The 7,500-nt window shown below is 43.9% G+C and overlaps 1 protein-coding gene across 1 annotated transcript in view; it reads left to right on the top strand.

Moving 5' to 3' along the window:
- The window catches only part of LOC115553647 (RNA-binding motif, single-stranded-interacting protein 3), a 127,206-nt gene that overhangs the window by 81,568 nt on the left and 38,138 nt on the right, over positions 1-7,500 (top strand).

The following is a 7,500-nucleotide window of genomic DNA, read 5'->3' as shown; positions in this document are numbered from 1 at the left end:
ATCCCAAACTGTGTCCAACTGTGTCCAAGTATGCAACTTGATTGGCTCAGACAGCACCCTTAATCAGTATGGACATGGACAAAGTTCAGGGAGATGCAGGGATATTTCCAGTGGAAATACAATGATGAGCACTACCTATAAAAGGCCTTTCAACATGGGATAAGACTGCCCTCTGGCTATTTCCAACGCAGGTGCTCCTTAACACAAAAAATGACTTAAAAAATAAAATATGGGACATATTTGTTGACATTAGTCTGGCTAGGTTTCCTAGACGCAGAAGTACTTCTGATTCTGAACCACATTTGCCTCCGGCAATTTCCCTTGTTCCTCATCTTTGCAGATGTACCACCAAACCCTGTTGATATTTGGCAATGACCGTTGGTCGATTCGGAAGCAACCGCATTCCTCCTGGATTTCAGCATTTAGGGAAATCTATGAAATGGCCTCCTCAATCTTCTCTCCATCGTCCCGTGAGTCAGGTGTCAAAGGCCTCCTACCCGTCCCATCTGGACCCCGCGGGGGCCGCCGGGGGCCATTTGTCCATCCTGACCCGGAACTCTCCCAGTCGATAATGGAAAGCGAGGCAGACTAGGCAGATGCAGAGGCAGGAGTGAATGCAAAGACGCACACGGGTTTGGTTTGAATGCCAGCACTCTGATTGTGGCTGCATCTGGCGACTCTGCTGTGTAAGCAGATACAGCACCTGTCCGCCAGAGACCTTCGGGTCACTCGTCTTCGGCTGCCAAAGACGGATGCTGTAGGAAAAAGGAGAGGAGGCTTCTCTTTGCTCTGCCTCTTCTTGGATTGGCGAGGCTCGATTAAGCCGTGATGTGAGACTTGAGTAATTACTTCTTAACGGTTCTGTGTTTAATGTCCTCATATTTCTATATTTAGAGTTGTCAACTTTAATATTCGTTGACACACAACATGGCTTGATTTTCACACTTCTTTCGTACTTGTTTAATTTAATAAAAACAGTTTTTTAAATATTTGTTTGTATTTATTAAGCTATTAATACTTTTAGCTTTTTATACAAGGTCATGTACTTTTATGCTGTGACTTCTATGTGTATCATAGCCAAACTGCGTCTCCTATTCTCATGACTCTCGTAAAAGCTTGGACCAAAAATAAAATGAAAAACAGACAAGTGTACTGCTAGATTTTATGATGACTATTCAACTGTGAAAAATGAAGATACTGTAGCTTGAGCTTGTCTCTGTTTTTCATTACTCAGGCGAACCAAAACAACTCTAGAGACGTATAATTTGATCCGCTATAATACATATTTATATCCCCCTCCATGCATATGCTTGGACCTGCACAAGTTTTAAGATCCTCAAACACACCATATGGGGTGAAAAACAAGCATTGCATCAAAAACAGCTTTTAATGCCCCAGATATTACATATGCTTATTAAATTCCTGGAATCAAAAACCCTGCTTGTTCAGGTAATACCTCTGTAATACCAAAACTAACACAAACTATGTCAAAAACGTGCATACATATACGAAACAACCACACAGAACCCGAACGCACAACAGAAAGCAAATAACTGCCCCTTTCACGTCGATTTGCGGCAACGCACACTCTCACACGCACCAATGTGCTCCCCAGAGACCAATCCACCGGTCATTCCCCCGGTCAGGCAGGGACCGCACGGTGAGGTCGTCCATTACTACCCGGTGTAGATCTGGGAGTGGTGTGAGGCTGTGAAGGTGATGAACCCTGTTGATCTCCATAGCAAACGAGCCCCGCGGGATCCCCGGGCTTTAGGGCCCATCAAATATTCATGGCGTGTTCATTAAGTATTGAACAGGCCTTTAAAAAGTATTCAGACAAGCAAGCTTTCATTAGGGGGGGATTACGGTCTCCGGGTTGGGGGGGAATGTGGAGGAGAGAAGGGAGGGAGGTCTGAGGATGGACGGGGAAGCCTGCGAGGAGGGGGCGGGAGGTTGAGGTGAGGTCGAGGAGGGACATTGGGAGGAAATGGTAAGTCGTTTTTTGGCTGAGTTGGTGACAGGCAGCTGAGGAAGGAGGGGATGGGAGGAGAGGAGGACAGACAGACAGACTGACAGGACAGGTTAGCTGCGGGAGGAAGACAAGGAGTGCAGGAAATGAATTAAGATCAAGTAGATAGGTGACGCTCACCGGCACCCTTATATTTATTTTACTGGTATCGATACTAATACCAGCAGTTTTTGGGGTAAATCTTTTTTTTGTAATGGAATATGGAGGGATTTTGACATGGAATCATTGTTTTTTTGTAAAATGTTTTTTATGACTTGTTTTTTCATCTTTGAAAATAGTTGCATAGTTGTGTGTTTTCAGGATATATTTGCAGAAAAAAAAACACTAGGCCGACTGAGCGACAAAAGAGCTTACCCTATTTATTGTGGAAGAAACAAACGAAACGGCATTCATTAAACATTGATGGAGCATTCAGACAGTGGTTAGACGCCCTGGGGTTTTTGTAATAAATGATTCAGTTGGAGTTTCGGGAGAGGGGGAAACTAGGGGCCAGATGAGAAAAAAGGGTGCTGCAGAGAAAGGCCCTCGTAAACACGCATATTCCGGTTTCCACACAAAGTTTCAGAGACCTGGCAGATGAGGATAAACGTGAATATGCACCCTAGACAACCCCGCTTACGCAGTGTTGGAAGGCAGTGGGATCGTGCCAGGGATGATCTTGGAAGGACAACTTTTAGTCTTTCAGCAGTGCAATCATGGAACATCTTGCATCATCTTGCTTGAATCATCTTAAATTTACTTTGTGAAGCTTTAGGAATACTTTTAAGAATTTGCCCATATCTGCCTGTAATTGTTGAACAGATTTAATTTGTTGAATTTTATCTGTTTGTTTAGTTATTTATATGTCATTTTCTATGGTGTAATCTCGGCTTCATAGTAAAAGCCGCTCAATGATTCCTCTGAGACTTTTAAATAAAGTTTGAATGAATCAATGACATTGGGAGCGAAACGGCCGAGAGAGATAAAGCCTTGTGCATGTCGAAATACATTATGACAAAGACATTATAACTAGTTTTGCATGCCAGTCCGCCATAAGCCGTGCGATGCCTGGGGTTTGGGAGAACGGTTGTGGCTGGCCCAACCCAGGCCAGGTTGGCTGGATATCTGTCTGAACGGGAGGCCAGCCGTATATGCCACAGCAAATAAAACACGAGCTAGCAGCAGTTAGTCTGGTTCCAAGCCTAGGTTATTATGGTCATTCCCAGACCATGTCTGGTCAATTATAGGAGTCAATGAGGTGTGAACTCTTCCCAGAACAATTGCTATGTAGAAACAGAAAACCCAGTACCATTTTTAACTTTTGTGAAAGTCTCGGTTAATCTCCACGTACACAGATTTCTAACTTTCTCTATCAGTGTTAAATTTCGCAGAAACCTACGCAGATGTCAATGCATGAGGCCCCGGATTGTGGGAGAATAGTGTAAATAGCAGACAATAAGTTGGTCTAATAAGGAAGAAATCGAGAATTGAGGAAACTAAAAGGGGAAGAAAGAAAAGGGAATGGAAGAAATTCCGACAAAAAAGTGGAAGCAGAGTATGAGATGAATCTCCAGCAAAGCAGCAAAGATCACGAACACCGAGCCCAACAAAGCGTACTTCTAAACCTTCCTCACACATCATAGATGTTAAAGTAACAATGCATTCAGTTCTCACCTTGGGTCTAGGCTTTTCGATTTTTCACGCAAAAAATATAGAAATACAGATCATCAGAGTTTGGTTCCAACCCCCTAAGCGCCACCACACATAGACTTAGCCGACACCTCTTCGCCCTCTGTTTACCCTCTGGCTCCAAAGCAGGTGTTGATGCATAGCAGGGTAACCAGGAAGCGACGCTGACACTAGGCCCAAGCCCCGCTGTAATGATGCAGCGATGAGGCTTAATGGGGCTGAAAACAAGGGCCGACCGACGCACAGGCTGGCGGCACAGTCAGGGACAGCACAGCCAGGGAGAGGTACTGTGTGGTGTGAAGCTGCTCCCAGCGCCTGACAGATGTAACACACAAACACACACACACACACACACACACAGACGGATTGAGCGAGAGATGGGTTAGAAAGGTGAGAGAAAGACAGGAGAGAAGGGAAAGGCAGCGAGGGAGACGGAAATAGGCAAAGACACACAGGGACGGAGAGGGAGGGAAAAGTGAGGGACAGGTAGGGAGAGTGAGAGATGGAGAGAGGGAGGTGGAAATAGGTGAAGACACACCGGGACGGAGAGGAAGGTCGAGGCGGACGTGAGATAAAGGGAGGGAGAGGAAAGTAAACAAGCTAGAGGGGAGGAGTGGAAGGACGAGGTACAAGTGAGATATACGAGGGAGACTGTCCGAGGGGTGGAGAGACAGAAATAAGCAAGGGAAAGGGAGGTGAATGTGCAAGATAGGATGAGAGAGACAGAACGGGAGGGACGGTAATAGGTAAAGACACAGGGACAGAGAGGGAGATGGAAAACAGGCCAAGTGACAGAAGGAGGTAGAGAGAGAGAGGAATGGAAAGAGGTGAGAACTCTGAGGCTCACTGAGTGGGTTGGCCGCTGTGAAGTTAAGCAGACAACGACTTATTGCAAAGTCAAGCGAGCTTAAGTATTTTTCATTTCCCGAAATGTCTGTGTCCTCTTCTTCAGAAAGTGTGCCTTGCTGGCCATTTGGGCCCAGGAGTTGGCTTAGTTGCCAGAATTCAATTACCTCACCCGGTATGCTCAGCGCGCTGGGTCGGACACATCGCTGCTCCGTTTCCCTGCCAACCCCGCCGAGACGGCACAAATTAAGCCAGTGGAAGAATCGACGCAAAGTAAATTTTACTGGTTCATGGATTTTTTCACATGCTCAGGGGACAGGATCTGAGACTGGATCAGAAGTGAGTGCATCTGCCCTCACTAATGCAAATTTGCATGCTCTCTTCTTTCTTATTTTTACCACCAACAGCATGTGATCAGAAACAATGCCATTAACTTAATTTCACCAAAAAGGTTCAAGATAATGATCGGGAAAGATGAAACCATTTCTGCTTGAAGAATGCGTGCTTAATGAGCGAAGGGCAGGTTGTAATGTGGGGAAAGTGTGAAGCGAATGGATTTGGAACATCTTTTCGTATTTTTAACACAGAATTACAGCTGGACTCGTTTTTGTTACATGCAAGCAGACAGAAAAAAAGTACTTTGACATGACGTAACTGAAGGTAACTTCTGAAGATAAACGCTAGAGCTCACTAGCATAGCGGAACAACCGCAGTGTCAAGAGTGTCGAGCATGTGACTGATTAAATATCCAATCATTTTGGGTTGCTGTGGCACACTTGGTCCTCCAGTTTGCGGTCCTTTGGACGTAGATTATTATCATTATAAATCATAACCACTATCATTCATGCTATAAGAGGTTTTTCCACCATATCGGTCTTGGCCCTTTCTACCTTCCCTCCAGATTTAGTGACTTTCTTACCATTAGTTACGTCATGTCCAAGCTTGTTTTTGGCATGCCCGTGAACTGCATTTCTAAAACAAATATTCTAGCTTGTACGTCTAAAAGAATGATATTTATTACAAACTATACTTTGCTACTCCCCCACACATTAATTAAATGGGTTTCCAACCTGCACATTTCTCTCAAAAGGGCTCACAAATGAATATTTTCTGAATCTCTTCTTCCCCCAGAGAGATTTTAAGAGGTACACATATCTTGTTTTATTTATAATTATTTCAAGGCAGCTGCGAACACTCCATTGGTTGTAATTAAACCTGTGTTAAAGCCGGTAAGAAATATGTTGTACCCGTCTGGTACCACTCGGTGTACATAGATGGTAGCACGGTCCATGGTTGAAGACGCACAGCACTTTACATTGTGCTAATTACTCACTTGTCTTAATCTATCTGCTACTGGTCCAATTAGCTAAACACACCCCAGTCAAAACAAATCCAACTCTAGTCATTTGCATACTTTCTCTTGGTGAACAAAACATTACATGGGAATCCACTTTAATTATAAAAAAATAACCCTCTTTCCCTGTAGATATTTAACCCTTAAGTTCAGTTAGTTTTTTGCTTCACATCACGTATTCCACGCTTGTCGCCTTGATTCATGCGTCATCGACCTGCTTTTTTTCATGCTAAAAGCTCGGAAAAAAACCTCTGAACTGAATGATCTCGTACGATTCATCGGATGCTCGTTTGTAATTCCCCGTGGCCGTGGTACAGTCGACCCACTTATAAATAATCGGAATAATGACTGAGAGATCGTTAGTGCTGGCACTTGTCGAATAAATACATGAGAGATCAATCGATCTGTGTCGATCTAACACCGCTAGGCAGGGATTGTTTCAGCAGCTGGTGATTGAGTAGTTTCCCCACCTCTTCCCCACCCGCAGCACTGCTCTGGCCTCCATCCACCTGGCCCCTACACATCTTTGCAGGAGCACTTCTAGTTTGTGTGAATTCTGTCTAAATATAGAGACGAAACGGACCACACAGTTCAACCAGCAAATCACTCACAGGAAGCACTGCATCCGTGTGTGTGTGTGTCCGTCTGTCTGTCTGTCTGCCTCTCGCTCGAGGATCTATATCTCTACCAGTGTTGGCTCAAGGTAATTGATCAATTAGGAAGACATTCTGAAAACGCTGGCTCACAAACACCACACCGGACCAGCTTCCACAAGCAACCACGAGCCACTGCTGTAAATCTGTCCGAGCTAAGCTTGAAAGGAGGCGAATTCTCTTCCCTCAGGTAACATACAATGTGTACAGCAGTGGTTTACTATAGCTGCCTCTACGGTTTTAAGAAGGAAGGAGCATTAAGATACATTTTGGGGGAAAGAACACTTGTAATCTGTGAGTCTGATTTAGATTAAGACGTTTGGTGATACATTCAACTTGGCAGAAATAAATGTTGTAAGGCAGCTACCAGCGTATCCCTCAATTTATTTAACCTCAGGGAACTGGAGTATCTTACATCACTCAATACTTTTTAGAGCAAGTTCTTCATCTGCAGTCTGTCAGTGCGTCATCTTAAAAGGATAAATTTGAGTTCTTATTTATATTTATTTTACCTTTTTTAAATGTTTTCTATGTATTTCCTCTATTTGTTCTTTACATAATTCTTGTTTTTGTCATCCATCGGTTTACTAGAGTTAGGATGACAGCAAGACTGCATACCTTTTTAAGAGCGGGCAAACAACTTGAATAACCCACTGCTTGACAAACTGGGGAGGGTCTGTCTCTAGTCGTACACACTCACCTTAACACACTGACACGTGTTGCACACATTGAGGTGTCAATTAAACGACTAGTACCACACGTCCCACACATAGTATTGGAAAGCAGTTACAGATACATTGCCCAAAGGAACAGTATTCACTCATAAGTGCCTATGTATTTAATTAAAGGATCCAAGTGCGGTTATTCATCAGACTTGGTTGAACAGAATAGTAAACGCAAAAAAAACAAAACAACAGCAGCCAATACAAATAAAAAGCAATCAGAGTGGC

The sequence above is a fragment of the Gadus morhua genome, chromosome 11 (assembly GCF_902167405.1).
Source record: "Gadus morhua chromosome 11, gadMor3.0, whole genome shotgun sequence".
NCBI classification, from domain to species: domain Eukaryota; kingdom Metazoa; phylum Chordata; class Actinopteri; order Gadiformes; family Gadidae; genus Gadus; species Gadus morhua.
This window is presented reverse-complemented; position numbering and strand designations above follow the sequence as displayed.